This window comes from Pelecanus crispus, chromosome 11 (genome assembly GCF_030463565.1).
Source record: "Pelecanus crispus isolate bPelCri1 chromosome 11, bPelCri1.pri, whole genome shotgun sequence".
Taxonomy (NCBI): Eukaryota; Metazoa; Chordata; class Aves; order Pelecaniformes; family Pelecanidae; genus Pelecanus; species Pelecanus crispus.
The window spans coordinates 6,146,293-6,163,543 of record NC_134653.1 but is presented as its reverse complement, the minus strand read 5'-3'; the positions used below and the strand labels follow the sequence as shown (position 1 = coordinate 6,163,543).

The 17,251-nt window shown below is 40.9% G+C and overlaps 1 protein-coding gene across 1 annotated transcript in view; it reads right to left on the bottom strand.

Annotated features, from left to right (window-relative positions):
* Positions 1–17,251, bottom strand: part of MAD1L1 (mitotic arrest deficient 1 like 1) — a 383,288-nt gene that overhangs the window by 266,039 nt on the left and 99,998 nt on the right. The gene's annotated exons all lie outside the window — the stretch shown is intronic.

Sequence of the window (17,251 nt, the reverse complement as noted above, 5' to 3'; positions counted from 1 at the left end):
ACGTGGTGACGCACAATTATCCATGTATTCCTGGAGATGTTCTTCACACATGCCCTTCAGGCACTCAGTCTGCTGCTGGGACGCTAATGGACAGCTGTTCCAATGCACTCATCAAGCTGTTCATCACAGAGCAAGTATGCTGGCAAAGTACTTGATCAACAACAAAAGAAGAGTGAAATAATTCTTGTGATTGTTAAGAGTTGGTTCATAATTTAAGTATGACAAGTTTATCCAAGACTGCACTAAGTATTTAAAGAGTGAGCAAGACACGAGAAAGAGTATTGCATGCAAGTCAGAAGCCCTCAAGCAAGCTAGAAAGATCAAAATCAACACCTCTAGCTTACTCAGGAATGGAAGATCTTTGTTTCTCCGATGCCAAAAACAACCCTGGAAAAATTTATGAGTGCTTCAGAGGGGTATTCTTTATCATTGTAATGAAAAGAAAATAAATAAAAATGCTTTTAAATAAAACAGCACTATTGTTAAGGTACTGTTTAGATAGATCTGAAAGGAAACACTGCCTTAAAAGACACCCAGCAAAAATCAAGTACACCCTGCACTGCCAGGTCACCAAATTCTACTACTTGGGAAATTTATATAGGAATTTACCAAAATCCCCAAGCAGCTGTCTCCCTCAAAATCTTCCTCCTTGAAGAAAAATATGCATTTTAAAACACTGGATGAATTAGAAGCCTGTTTAAAGCTCCTGTTCAATTTGGAACCAGTCACAGACTAATTTAATAATCAGGGACTCTGAAATAGTGTCTTCATTGTTGTATTCAGGTGGGAAAGTTCATCAAAAGGGCTTCAAATCTGCATTTGAAAATGGATAATTTCATTACCAGGCACCAGTACTTCCTTGGTTCTGTTTTAATTAATCAGTTAAAAAGGGAACCTGTGCCCAAGAGCAGTATCTATGGTGATGGAACATGGAGCGGTGCCAGCCTTGCACTGGATGCTCCCTTCCCCATCCCAACCTCAGCAAACATCTCAAATTCAGTCTCACAGATACTTAATAGAAACACTAGCCTTTTTCTTATTGAACAGTGCAAGAATTCCACAGGATAAAGTAGAGAATCAACTCTTGTCAGATTCTACAAAATAAATCCATATTAAAAAATTTCCTAAAAGCCAACATCCAAAGATGACAAATAGCAGGTTGAGTGCCGGCATACTGTGAAATATGGGATAAAATTAAGTGGTATAACCCAGAAGTCAAATGTCACAAGCACATATATATCACTCAAGAAGTGATTACTTGCAGTGTACAAAAACCACATCATTCAGAGGTTACAGCTGCCAAATTATAAAGCTACCCAGCACCGCTCTCCAGCCCATGCTTTTGTTGGAGGTCACCACTTTGCAGTATAGCTAGCAAACATGTGCTCACACCTCAGCTGCTCAGTTCACAGTACAGCATCCTACACCTTAAACACCCCTTCAGGGGCAATTTAGGCTGTCAGTAATTTCCAGTAGATGGACACAACTTGGGCAACATCTTAAAGTGTAACAGGAAGATTCATCACACCACCATCACACCATCAAAATCCTAGGCTTAAAACACTTATCCCCCTTTCCACAGGGCTTGTACTTAGACTTTATGCCCATGCATATGTGCCAGCCTTCCAAGCGTGCAACAGGTCAGCTTCCAACGCAGGGCAGAGCGGATGGGCAAGACCAGGTAACCTCAGCTACTGTCTTAAGATTCATTAGAGTTTGTTCAACGATATTCTTTTTTTTATGCATAGGGTACATCTAAGTACAAAAACCTCATCAACTGCGTTGTAACAAATTAAGTCACACTACAGAAACCTTACTGCAAATATTATTTGCTCTATCAAAGAAACTTGGTCCTGATTAGAGTCAGAACAAAAGAAAAAATGCAAACATAAGATTAAATAGCACAAAACAGCCAGAATATCGCATTTGATTATCGCAAAACATTTTGATAGAACAATGGAGAAATCTTTTTTCCTTAATCTTCCAATATTTTGACATATTTCTATAAATGCTGAGTGGACTGATGGATTATGATTGAGCTGACATTCACAAAGAAAAATGAGGTATGCGCTAGGTTTCCTTCTTGAAATAATGAAAAATATTTGAGATTCACATCTCATGGAGAGCACAGACATTCAGCCACATACACACCTCTCAAACTAGGTTGGAAAATTAGTGTTTTAAAACATGAGAAAAATTAAGCCAAAGGAGACAAATGGACCAGCCATTGCATGGTGTTTGGAAAGAACACCATCATCTGCTTATATTTCAGCCTCAGATCAAATGTGATGTTAATGTAGATAAAACTTAAACGCCAGAGATGTCTATGCAAACACAAACAATACTTAAACTCTCTGAACTAACTCTGTTACCATAGGTTTCCTTGCTATAAGAAGTGTGAAATTCAACTTTCTTACAACTCTCCACACCATGCCAAAGCAAATTATTGATATTATTTCTTCCTCTCTTAGGACAGATTGATAATTCTTCCAGAAACTGCACCAAATACAACATAAACCATCTCTGTAAGAAAAAAACCCAAAAAGAAAGTTATATTCCTTATTGACACAAAACAGGATTTGAAAGTAGGTACCCAGCAGCAAATACCATTAAAATTAGATGTGGGCATTCTGCTTCCATGCTGATGACACCTATGGCTTTTCAAAAGTAATTGCTCACTCAAAATGAGCATTAGAAAAAATAAAATAGAATAGGCCCAAAGTTCTCCATTCAACATAAGCTTGGAGAACTGGCATTTTTTAAAATCTTTGCAAGTTCAAAGTAAATCTTTTAAGCCTCAAAGAGAAAAAGTCATTTCTGTTTATCAGCCTATTAATGTTCCTTGTTCCACATCCCAGTGAATGAGATGCCAACATCTTTCTGTTCTGAGCTGTTGAGACTCTTCGTATTTTGCTCTTCCCTTCTGTAATCTACTTCAATGTAATCTTAATGATAAAACTTCATTTTCCAGAATGTTCTTTGAAAGACTGAGAACAATGATGGCAGCGAGTGAATGCTGAAGTTATAAGATACATTTTAATAATCTCCTTCAAAAAATTACAAAAGCAGCTGACAGCTCCCCCCCTCCAATGATCCATAAAACATTATTTTAATCATTCCATCCTTTCCGTAGCCAAGTTACCACCTCAGACATACTACAAAAATAACAGGGAAAGCCAACAGGATGCCAGAACCAGTCTGTATATCAACCCAAGAGGAAAACAAGAGGTCCACAGCGGCACAGAGACAATTAGAACACCACCACTGTCTGGGCCATGTTGCAACTCAGGAAAAGATAAGACACTTGCACATACCAGGGCCAACTGTCAGAAACAAGGATCACATCAAAGAGAAAGCACCAAAAACCAGGGAGCGTGGATGGAAAGAACACTGAAGATGCACAGAGGGAAAACACAATGACAGTGCTTTTGCACATATATAACACAAAAAAGAAACACACTGCAACTATCAACATCTTCATGACAGAGTCCCAAATAAAAAGGTTAGCACACAAGCTAATGAGGCAAAAAGGAGCAAGGGAAATTGTTTTGTAGCAAGACATTTGGATGAAGAAAAGCACACCCATTCCCGAGGCTTGACAACTTGCAGCCTTCTCAACTTATCTACGCATTTATAGACAGTACACACAAAGACATAAACCACACTGGAAAGTGATAAACAGAGAGCTTGAACAAAAATGTTAGTTTTCCTTCCAGTTGTTCTCCCTCAGGTTTTATAAGCCAACATGAAGGCATAATCAGCAACAGGGTAACTCCAGCATGTCTTCAGACTGTCCAGTGGATAGCAGCAGAACATCCCTGTCTGTGCCCTCCCTCAAGGCTCCTTCCAACCTCCAATCTGTGGCACAGACTTCTCCCCCCCCCAGTCTCTGCCTAGCCCCCCTCGACACGAACCACCACCATGTGGGATGGGAATTAAAAAGGAAGAACAGAAGGGAGATTATGATGATGAAAATAGTCTGACTTAAAAAGGGACAGGACACAGGAAAGAAAAGGTGGGGCTTGGCAAAACAGAAAACTTTCCACCTTATGTTAAAAAGGAAAAATATTGATCTATTACAAAATGCTGCTGAAAAGACAAATCACAGAATGGTTGGGGTTGGAAGGGACCTCTGGAGACCATCTAGTCCAACCCTCCCACTCAAGCAGGTTCACCTAGAGCAGGTTGCACAGGATCGCATCCAGGCGGGTTTTGATTATCTCCAGAGAAGGAGACTCTACAACCACTCTGGGCAGCCTGTTCCAGTGCTCTGTCACCTTCAAAGTAAAGAAATTTTTCCTCATATTCAGACAGAACTTCCTGTGTTTCAATTTGTGCCCGCTGCCCCTTATCCTGTCACTGGGCACCACTGGAAAGAGCCTGGCCCCATCCTCCTGACACCCGCCCTTAAGATATCTGTAAGCCTTGATAAGATCCCCTCTCAGTCTCCTCTTCTCCAGGCCAAACAGACCCAGCGCTCTCAGCCCTTCCTCATAAGAGAGATGCTCCAGTCCCCTAACCATCTTCTAGCCCTCTCTCCAGTAGTTCCTTGTCTTTCTCGAACTGGGAGCCCAGAACTGGACGCAGTGCTCCAGATGTGGCCTCACCAGGGCAGAGCAGAGGGGCAGGATAGCCTCCCTCGACCTGCTGGCCACACTATTCCCAACGCGCCCCAGGACACCACTGGCCTTCTTGGCTGCAAGGGCACATCACTGGCTCATGGCTAACTTGTTGCCCACCAGGACTCCCAGGCCCTTCTCCGCAGAGCTGCTTTCCAGCAGGTCAACCCCTAACCTGAACTCAATGGGAGCTCTGAGAGCACTGCTGCAGAATGGAGCTGCCTAAACTAATAAATTTAAGGCAGGTAAACTAGAAAAACAAACATCAGAAAGGAGGAGATGATGTAGTGCTACAAGCATTTCAGCTCAATAGTCAAAGGTTTGGGTGCTAACTTTTATTAAAATAAGATTGTTTGGCATCTTACTGAGCTTCCTTTCTTCTTCACATACAGAATTGTGAATGAACAAAGCAGCAGCATCCATCCCTGCTCTCAAACACTGGGCTGCTACTGCGATGCACGCAAGCAGGAACTGTGGAGGCCAACATTTCCATGCTATGTTATTTGGTTACTACATTTAGAAGGAGCAACGATACAAAATATTAACATCTTAGTGGAAGTTATCACCTGGGCTACATTTTATTTAAAGCTTTAACTATGCCTTATAGAGAGCAATATGAAATACTGCTACAGAAAATACTACACGAAACAGTTTACAGAGAGTCAGTAGGAAAGCAAGCTTTGTTCTTGCTATTTATTTCTCCCAAGTCTTCAGCAAATGTCTGCAAACCTTCCCTTTGTTCACACTTTGTATTTTCTCAAAGACCTTTTATATAATTCACCATCATCAGGCTTCCATAAATCACATATCATTCAAAAATAATCAGTTCATACGTCACGTTGCTGCTCTACATACAAGGAAGACTTGAATCATGCTCAATTTATAATGAGGGAACAACATAAAGGGAATTATTTTGCTAGTGTGGACAGATGAAATGGGTGAGAAGCACACAGATGTTTAGAGCTTTACTGGTACACTGACAATATCTTTTATCGTTGAGACAGTATTTAATTTTACTCCCTAACCAGCAGCGTAAGTATCAGGCTCAGAAACGCAGTTCCTTCAAAGCGAACAGTTACAGAACAGAAATAACACAAATTTTACGTCACAGCTCCGGTACAATAGCCATAATTGGCTGGCAGGAGTTAGGATTTAGTAAAAGAAATTCACATCAGGCACCCTCTTCTTCCACTCATTATGGGGTCAACACGCTTTGCTGACCGCAACAACCCAAAGGAACCAAAACCAGGAACACTGCCAAAATGGAAAGGCCAGTGTGGCTCTATCTGAATGGATATTTAATCAGCCACTCGACATCAGATTTACTGTCATGCTAATAAACATGCTTTCCACATCTGCCATCAAGATGAGAATGAAAGCAATGTCTTAATTAATAAAGGAGAGACTTCTGTGGTTTGTTTTGGTTTTAAGTTGAAACATGAATAGTTTGTCAAATACATCCATCACTGACTTCTGGAATGTAAAATATTTCAAGGGTGAGGTAACTACAGGCATAAATGTCCTTTTTCTAAGCCTCCAAACTGGAAGTGTTCATAAGGCCAAAGCAGCTATTAAAGGCATTTATTTAGTGAATAAAACTTTTACTGATATTTAAAAACCACTGAACCCACATTGCTTGTTGTATGCTTACTAACTTGAAAATGCTGCTGTCTTCAGTAAAACTGGCTACAGGAGAAATCAAGCTGATAGTTGAATACACAAAGTGATTTATAATAGCTTATGTAGACAAATCTATTAAGGGCTTTTGGTATGTCCAAATGCTCACAGCTCTTGTTCTGAATCAACAACAAGTCAGACACGCTTGCATCCTGAGCAAACTGATTCCCTTTGCAGTGCTTGGTAGAGAAGCAAATACTAAATGTTCTTAATAAAATGCAAGTAATTAAAAAGCAGGAGTTAAAAACAACAGTCTTCTATGATTATTAACACAGCATATAGCCTGCAGAGCATGTATCATCTATCTCTGTTATCATAATTTTGTATGTGGCATTTGGCAATTACGGAGGAGTATTAAAGAGCATTCACCGATAAGGGTTTTCCACTCCCACTCTGAGATAAGAATAATCCCCCCCATACAAGTTAAAAGTGTCTTTCCGACACCGCAGGGAACAGGATGCACGCTACAGCAATGCCTTCTGACCACGGACTGATACACCAAACTGAGCAAAGATGTTCTCTAAATTGTTCAAAATGCATTACAGTGACTTGGGAAGAGAGTGTCTCCATTGCGATTATTTCGGTAAGACAGCCATGCTCTTTTGGTCCCTTTTGCAGATCCTGGTTCTTGCTCTCTGAACAACACTGGCTGGTGAGGAAGGTCAGCCTGCGGGCGATACGTCGGTAAGGAAATGCACGGAGCTTCAGCAGCAAAAGATGGCAAATGGCTGCTCCCTTCCCCATCACACCCCACGCCAGCTTTGAACATTCGGTGCAATGCAAGGGAGCAAAATACTGGAGAAAGGGAACCGTCACAGGAGGGAGGAAAAAACAAACAAACAAAAAACCCCCAAAAACCAATGCCAAGGAAGAATTTTGGAAGAAAACCTTTTCTCCAGCCAGGATCCAAGCATCCTCTCTGCAGCTGGCTTTATTTACATCATCTAATTCAAATTCTAAATGCTTCAAAGTGTTATTACACTTTTTTCTTTGAAAACAAAAATGACAACTGAAACAAAACTGGGAATGAGAAAACCCTGAGATTGAAATAATTACTAATCAAAGCAGAGGCCCGTACATGGGATGGTGAAGTCACTGGCCAGCTCTACCCAGTAATTTCTCTTCATGTCGGCTCTGATGAGTTTTATATTTCTAACATTTCATCAATTGGAATCACTAAATTCAATTTGCATTCACAGATAAACAGAGAGGGAATAATAAATACTCTTATTTGACCTTGAAGTGTAAGACAGAAAATTGCCCTCCATGATTTCATTTCAATCTGAACCATAATGAATAATGCAGTTGGCCCATCAGTTACCAATCTATAATCACACTTGTGGGCTGGATGAACTCACAGCCGTGCCTAAATATCATGAAGAAAGTCAAAACTTCTCACTCTTTTTGTACTAGTATTTTTCTGCTTCTCCCTTACTGTAAAGATTAAGGTTCTACCTCTGTCCTTCCCCACCAATCCCTCTCATCCCAAATACACTTGCCTGAAGGGTTTCAATTTGTTGCACAGTCAAAAGTGGGAAGTGAGATGAAGGCATTGCATAGTTTTCTCAACCCAATCCAGTATTATGTGCATTGTAAAAAATCTCCCATAAATGTTCTAAATTCAATAAGTATTCTCCCTCCCAGCAAGCTGTCAAGTCACAGGCCCAACTCTCCAGCACCAGCGTGAAGCACAGCAACACAGCACAGACAACTGGTAACATGAGCATCACGAGTGACTAAGAATATTTCCAATTTCTGTTATACATTCAAACCAACACTTAGGAGAGCGGAAGAGTCATCTGGGAATAGGCAGCATGAGAGCTGAGGAGCTGTAAAGGATAAAGGACTGATAAAGAGGAGCAAAAAAAGGAAAATCTGCTTGAAGTAGGGAAAGAAGTGAGTAGGAGAATGGTTGTGCTGAACCAACTTGTCAGCAAACAAATCTGCTGAAATTCTAGGCTCCTGACAGTTAGATAATAGCTTATCTTAATAATATAAAGAGGATCAAAGTGTTTAGATGAGAAAAACAAAACATTAAACCCTCCACTGCAATATAACAAGTGAGCCCTCACAGACGCGTGACTCATTACTGCTTCGTGAAGGTTCTGCGGATCTGTTTCAAATGACCTTTTCCAATGAGACCTCATTTCCAGTGTGCATTACTGTACTCCACAGTGAAATGAGTAGTGAAATGAGTACTGTATATTACTGTTCAGTCACTTTTTTTTTTTAAATATCTGAATCTAAGACTACCTGAATGAATTTACAGAAACACAATTGTCTAAAATATTTCTTGCAGAAGAATTCAGTGATGGACCCCCACCATAATTCTCACTAAAATTCGAAGGTACGGCTCAGCATTTCAGCACCAGGTTTTTGTCAAGTGAAAACCCCTCCAGGTTATGTGATGAAAACCTGTCTAGGTTTTCACCAGGAACTCCGACAATAATTCATTACGGATACTTGTTGACAACAAATAAACCCAAACAATTAAGTACTACCCGCTAGCACGTACCCATGGGACATCGGCACAGATAAAAGTAAAGGAATGGCTGAAAAGTCACTTAGCTATCTGCGACAAGTGCTCTGACAGACTGCTGTTCTTGGCTTTTCTTTCTCACAAGAACCAATTTAACTTCGTCTCATATCCGCCTCCCACCTGCTTTGACTCCGCTTACGTCAAAGCAGTCTACCATGATCCAAGCCACATTAAGCACAGCATTGTAACGACTTGCTAATCATTAAATCCAAAATATGGAAGCATATTAAGACTGCAAAGGTCTTAAAAATTCCATGACCAAATAACCTGACCTGTAACAACGAGTTTTCCAAGGGCCATCGTGTCTTTGGGCATAAGCAAAGCGACACGGTAACGTATGATCTTTTCTACCACACTCTGACAACAGATCAGGATTCGCTGCTAACTGCATCTGTTTTCTGCAGGATCTCTGCCTCATTTGCTGCAGAATTTGGAAGATTAATGAAGCACAGAAATTGCTTAAAGAGAATGTTCTCACATTAATGCAACTAAAAGTCTCCCAAAAAAACCTGGTTCCAGTTCTTGCCTATGCCAGAGCTCCTAGCTGATATCATGAACTTTTCAAAATGTAGGCCTTGGTGCTTAGTCATCAGGTCATCTTTCATGACACTACTGCTAAAATCAACAGCAGCTACTCATAACATATGAAAGCCTTGGGTAATGCTGTGTTTTGAACAAACAAGTTCTAAATATTCCAGAAGAGCATCCCCAAAATAAGACTACACTTTCTCCTTGGTTTGTATCTGGTATAGCAGGGTTAGAATACGAAATAACTAAATAACTATTAATTTTTTTCTGTAGAAGAACATGAATAGCTGCTCATTAAGTCAACATAATCCACCATCTCTGCCAAGTGAAACAGGAATCCTGCATGGTACAGGAAACTAGACTCAGGATGTCAGGCGACTTTAATTCTGGCATTTCGTACCCTCCGAGAGCTTCACCTTACAACCCTGATGTTGCCTTCCAAACACCTATTTTCCATATGGGGCAAATATTATTTTAATGTTGAAAAAACATAAAAGCAAGAACATAGACCTATGTATAAGAACAAGAATGAGGAAAAACAGTAGAGTTAGCTGAAACTGCCCCTATAACATCCAGTGTGGGGTAAGCTTCATCCCAGTTAAATTACTTTTCATTCTCATATACATCCATTTTGGGCATGTATATAAGCACACACAGACCCACAAAGCAGAGAAGAGCTGGTCTCCAGCCATCCGCTGTCAGATAATGAGACTAACGAGACTGGGATCTTTCCAAGCTCCACTATCACACCACGAATATCTGCCATTCCTTTTGCAGTGGCTCTGTAGCCGCACTCTCCGTAAGCCCAAGAAACACTGTACAACTGCACACTCACTCTGCTCAGCCGGCGTATCGGGGCAGCTGAGCAGGGGCAAACTTCTTCCTCAGACACTGTTTCCAAGCAGTGATTTCTTCCCGTGAAAAGGATATATGCCAAGATCAGACCTACTAATGAAGTCCTGCTCACCTTATTCCTAAAACATTCTGTGGATGTTCGTTTTCCCTATTACCACCCAGAAATCCACAGCACTATTTGAATCTTCCACCGGACTGTTGATACTATTACAACTTATCTGCAGGGCGCAGACCTACTTCCCTCTAATTTCCTTCCCCAAAATTAGCTCAAGGAACCTTTAAAGCAATATAAGGCAAGAGGAATAAAGCTGTCACTGTGGAAGGAGAGCTGCCAGAACAACTACATTTAGAACTCTGTTACATCAATTCTCCTTCATCAATATTTTTACATGTTTAATAAAACAATACTACACACTACGCAATCTTTTTGTAATGCATGCTTTATACAGAAACCAGTCAGGTGGACATGTAAATAGCCTTCATGCAGCAGTTTCAGGTTTCAAAATCACCAAATAAGCAGAGAGGTCTGATGCTTTATTTTGGGGTGAAGCTGTGATAGGGAAATGAATTTAAAGACACGGCAACCAAGTCATTTTGTTTCTGTACCACTCATAAAAGAACAGCTCTGTCCAATGTAATTTGGTTTCGACCAGCTGCTGTCACAAATCATGCATCAACCAGGTCCATGTGCCAACACTGAGATGTTGGAGGGAAGGGATGGTAGTCCAGCGCGGATTCAGCAGGTACGGTGTGAAAAGTTTCAGCCCTCACCAGTGCAGCACCATAATTCACCACACAAGCACTCAGACTGTTTCCGTGGTGCTTTTATCCCAGCAGTTTTACACTGGATTAAAATGCAGTAGGAGTCCTTGCACAATCAGTGAGCGTCTCAGCTGGAGCGTTTGTAACGGCTCGTACCGTCACACCTACCTCTGGAGTCCATAGGGAGAGGGATGCAGAACTCGCCTCTTCCTTTCCAAGCCTAACATCAGCACCACTGAAGTTGTGCTACAGCCACTGCTTTGGGTTGCATGAAAACTGCCTGAGGGCTAAGCTGCCTCCATTTCCTGTGGAATTGCTTATGAGACATTTTTGGACACAGTGGTTGATTCAGCCTCCTCATCTCCCTCTCTCCCCGCCCTCCCAGGATGTGGAGAAAGCGCAGCCTTTTTTCACCTTCACGGGAGTCTCTCCGCAGCAAAATCAACACGTAATTACAGAGCTGCTTTGTTTGCAAACATTGCTTCCTGCAATGCAAGGCAATGTCAAGCGCTGTGCCATTCCCAGGAAGGGATGGCATCCTCCAGACCATCCAGTCACACCACGACCAGTCCTGCTTCATCTGCTCGCTTCCCAGCTCCCAGCCCATGGTGATTGGGGCATGCATTTCTCACACTGCAATCATTCTTCTCCCCATTCTGCCTTCTACTACTCACTTGACCGTACTGGCATCATTTCTCCCCTCTCCATCTAACAGAGAATAATGAAGACTGGCCCTGATAAATCTTTACCACACAAATTCTCATGCCCCTGTCAGCCATTATTCTGGCCGGTACTCCGTAACTAAGAAAAACTGATTTGATGCAGAAAATAAGACGTTTAGCTGCACTATGTTCTGCTACAGCAGTCTGAGAAGAATGAAAACAATCGTGAGTCTGCAAAAAATCATGAGTGGCAGGAGGTGACGAAGGAGCAATTGTTCACTGCCTCTTTCAATAGAAGAGCTAAACAAATTAATGGAGGGAAATTCATCATGAGCTATTAAATACAAAAAGATACCACTTCAGCTCACGAAATCCTTAAGATTCAAACTGAGGAAAACGTGAGAAGTATCACTGCACATTTACTCCTTTATTAGACTTTCCCAAAGCTTCTGGCATTGATTCATTGGTTTAGGTTGATTTTTGATCTGATTGCAAGTTGGGGAAAAGAGTTAAAAAAGAGGGTTTGCTTATTTTTAAGCTAGATGAGATCTGTTAGTGTGCAGTGAATTTTACTCAGGTGCACATTTTTATTGCATTTTCTTAGGTGAATATGTTGTCATTTAATCTCTTTCATACCTGAGTCATATTCAATTTCCAAGCTATAAATTAGTAGCTGGGAAAATAAATTCTATTCTCACAGGTGCAGATTGCTAGCTCTTGGCTATGGCAGCAAGTGCTCCAGCTGATCGGTCTCTGCTACCATAAGCTTCCCATAAAAAAAAAAAAAAAAAAAGGATTTAAAAACTGCCAAAATCTCCTAATATGTAAGAATTAAGGCCATAACTATCTATTGTATTTGAACACATTTGTGTTCAGGTTTTCTTAGCATTTGGAACCGCTTCATTCCCTTAGCATCACATTGCAGGCCAAAGGCCATGACACAACACAGCTCCAACCAGATCATGACTCTGCTACCCAAAAGGCGCAGCCTTCGCAGAGGAGAGCGAAGAGGGATCATGCACCAAAGAGGAGATGAAAAGTGGCTGCAGATCACAGGCATCCCACAGAGGCATAGAAAGATAAGGTTGATGTGCATAATCTGTGCTGTTCAATGGATATAAAAAGAGGTGACTGGAGCAGCAGATGTTACAGACCGGAACAATCAGGCTGATCCTCACCTTGCCCTGCCTCCCCAGCCAGGACTCTTCACAGCACCTGGCTTCATGTATTTCTGTTAGAATGCGAATAGGAATTAAAAGAACCATGAATCAACTTCACATGCAAGAAGAGACCTGCTTATGATCTTCTCTCTGGTTAAGACACACAATATTCATTTTCAGCAATCTCAGGTGACAATAACAAATAGGACTACAAAAGAAAAATTTCAAAGACCCAAATTTTCCAAAGAGCTCTTCTTTTAAATATGTATCTAGAGAAACCAAATAGGAACTACATAAAAACCCAGAGGCCATAAAAAATAACACCATGTGTGATTTCACATCAAGTGGCCACCTGCATATAGAGAAAAACAGAAAATTATTCCTGTTTTAAAGCCATTTGGAAACGTAGCCCTTAATACACCATCACCACCACTTTCCATAATACGGTGGGCAGGCAGAGCATTCCTACATTAAGAATTCATAGCTGTACCAGCCAAAACAAGAAAGTTAAGAATATACAACTGGAAAACACAGAGATAGTTGGCAAGGCTGATATATCCATCACGTTAAAAAAATAGTTCATACATGGCGCTTTTTTTTTTTTTTTTTGAAAGCAAAGCAAGACAGATAATGCTGACAGTATATTTATTTTTGCAAACTCTTTTATGAAGGAAAGAAGAAATTTTTAGGCAGAAAGCCTTCAATGAGAGCTTATATGGGCTAGCAAAACAAATACACGAGGAAAAAGTTGCCAGGAGCGAAATTAGAACCCAGCACAATAAATGGGATGCACAGCTCGCTCTCTCTGGAGCCACCCAACAGGACAATTAGCAGTGCTGGTCCCTCCACAGCCTACGTCTCCCACATTCAATATAGGCACTTTGGCAGCCAATAGATGGTCTACGCTCAGCATGCCCTTTGATTGCCACCTGTCTTCCATTATCATCTCCCCCGCTGCCTCCATTGTACCTCATTAATAAAGCCCATTCTTCCTGTTTATTTCCTTATCGATCCACTGTCTCCTGCATGGGAAAAGGCATCAATGCAGTTAAGGGCAAGCACCTGCTTGGAGACTTCACCCTTCAGCTACTTTCTGAAAGTGCATTTTATTCTCACTGGATAATAAGATTCTGTGGTTAAAGGAGCTTTTAGGTATTGGCATTGTCATAAAATGTTCCTTGTGTCCTACTTCACTGGAGCTGACAAACTCTCTGCTTGCTGTCAGTGGACTAATGAGAAAAGAAGCACTTCTAAAGAGCTTTGGATACTTTTGCATTGCAAAGTGAAAAGGAGAAAGTGAGATATTTCAACAATGTTCCATTTCATTCCAAAGCCCCATAAAGAGGAAAGAAAAAAGGGAATGTTTCTGCACAATCACTGTATCAACCAAGCAGCTCACTTATTAATCTCTCCTTCCTCCGCATTCGCTGGCTTGGGGGCTTGGAAAGTTGACACTTGACTTGAAAAATGCCAACTCTAAGCAGTTTATTTCCTCTTGAACTTTAAGAGCTGACTGAGACAGAAGTGACCTTTAAAAAGGCAGGGTTAGTTCTTGTATGAATTGATAGAAGGATTCTTTGCTTACACAGCACAGCAAGGTACTGAGCAAATCTTCTATGCAAACAGCCCTTTCTCACCAGAGGCAAGAAGAACACCGTGCTCCACCAGCCACAAGATTCGCAAGACTGGAGAACCTGGGACCTGGTGACCTCGCTTGTCAACATCAAGAGGTGAAGACTAACTATGTTACAGCCATAAACCGATGACCTTATGTATACACAGGACAGACGCTACACCAGTATTCGTAACCTCAAGACACCCGATCTTCCATCACAAGGCAGCAGCGCAGGCACAGCCAAAATTAAGTACACCCACGAACTTGTGCCCAAATCGCACCACCCACCCAGAATACAAAACAGCCAGGCGGGCCTGCTACCAGTGGGACACGGCAAGATACCAGGACTCGTATTCCGGGACATCTAGCTGGTTGTTGTGACTTTGCTTACATCAATCTCTGCTGAAGCTGCTGAAAAAGAAACTAATCACTATGTAGCTCATTAATGCTCTTCGATGAAAGGCAGTTTGAAAATGCAAATCAATACGCAACAATAACTACTAATAATACTTGCTGCCATACTAGTAGCCAGAAACGTAACTGGGCAGAATATTCTTGTCTGAGGTCCACCACGCAACTAATACCACCAGATGTCCAAAGAAAGGCAATTGAAGGATTTTGTGGCAGCAGAGGATAACCTAGGAGTTTTGATAAAGGAAATTCACAAAGCAAATATCTGGGATGCTAATGGGTATGGGAATACACTGGAGATAAATAAGTTTAGTTTGCCTGTGTGCCAATAATGACACTTAGCTGAACATCATTTGAAGATATAAAGTGCCCTGCTGAGGAAGGCCTGTGCCTAAACCTGTATGTTAAAGCAAGATATGCAAATTATACTTCATTTATCCCAAATAGTGCAAAAGTATTCACCCGTTTCTCACGCTAAGGCAGGCAGATGTGGCCATTTCAATACTGGCAAAATGTTAATGCAGAAAGTGAGCAAGCTTTCCACTGCCAGGCAGAAAAACCACAGTTCCACAGTTAGGGTAAAAATTTAACTTTTTTTTTTTTTTTAAATTATATTTTCTTTCTAGTCTTGATCTTCATCTACCATGTCATGCTGACTCCTAGCAGTAAAGGACTGCTGGAGTTCAGAAATCTCCAGCAAAGTATGAAGTATTGCTTTGCCACCAGCAGCAATAAAATGTTTCCAATCTACCATCAGCCCGCTTAAGCAGAAGCAGACATTTTGTAAAGAGAACCCCACGGCTATTCTGTGCAGAATTTACTTTTTCTTTTTCTCTGGAAGGAAAGTACACATCAAACTCACCAAGGCAGACAGAAGAAGTCGAGCCCTATACAGTCTAGGTTAACTCATTAATAATGAATCATTTCTGTCATTATTCCTAAGGTTTGGTGTCAGGCAGTATGCCTCAAGAAAAGTTAGGGGAGGAGAAGAGATGGGGAGTGATACTTTGTTCTCCAGTGCAGCTGGAGGCATGACAAAGAACTGCAGCGTCAGTGGGATATTGAGTGGAAACTCTCAAATAAGAGCTTGGCATCTCACTGCTAGTGGAGACTTAGAAAATTCCTGCACCTGAAATATATGTATATTTATATGTATCTGTGTATATATAGACACAAACACACAGTACTTATCTATGCATATTAAAAAAGAATGCCTGTACCGGTTTATCCTACATAGCATTGTGAAAGTAGCCAGTATTAGGATTAATTTTTTAATTTTTTTTTTTCAAACTGACTGACCTCTCTGATGGGGCTTTTCCTATGCATATTATCACCGGAGGTCTCAGAGAATCCTGTTCACTCCTGCAATGCATGAGAGAGACTCCCACTTTCAAAGTTACTGCAAAATCACTTCTTTTTAACGGTCAATTTAACAGTGTTTAGCCTCCAACCGTTGCTTTCATGCACAGAATACTGCATTTGGGAATCCGATTCTTGCGCATAAACAGGCTTTTAATATCTGCATGGCAATATGAAAATACAAAAATACAAATTTATATGGTAGGTGTATAACTACTGCAAAACAGATTTGCTCGACTGTAATAAACATCAAACAACGTTAAAAAGCAGTAAGAAACTGCCATCTTATTTACATGAGATGTACTTTGAGACCTCTAACTTTTGCCTGAAGGTTTTAATTAAAGCAATTCATGTCCCAGGGCATTTCTCTTGTAGTAAGTTGTCTTCCTCATTCAATTCCTTCAAGGACTCTGCTCTCTATGCTTTGGCTCAATCTAATCACTCATAAGGGAGCAAATAACATGAACGCAGAGCAGAAAAATATCTTTGAATGAACCAAGAAAGATGAAGAGCCAGATGTAAAGGAAGAAACAATTTTGCACCCTTTATTCAAAAGTCTGCATAAAACTTGAGACTTATGAGTTAAGTCATTGCTTGTTAAAATACTCCTAACATGTATGTTCCCAGATCTGACTTTCAGGAGAGATCATCTGAAGGCAGATAAGGAATTTTTCTATCCTATTTATTTTTTGAAAGAACATGGAGAGAGAAAAAAGAAGACGGACATGATCAAGAACCCATACTTGGCAGCTCTGTGTCTGCCATTTAATTCAGTCAGAGGCAGGAGAATTTACAAGTCGCATCCATTTTGGTTACTCCAGGTATTTTAGCAGAAATGTACCCAGTGACTCAGAATAAAGGGCGGAATTTTCCCCCAGATTTCACACAACAATACAGAAAACAAAGTTTACTGAAAGATAAAGAAATGTCAACAGTCCGAGGCAAGGCACAATAAATAATCTTACTTGTATGTTGTGCAAGCTAGCTTCTAGCAGCATAATGCAAAGCTAAGCAAGGCTTTCTCTGAAAATAGGGAATCCATCTTTACCATAAGGACCTTGATT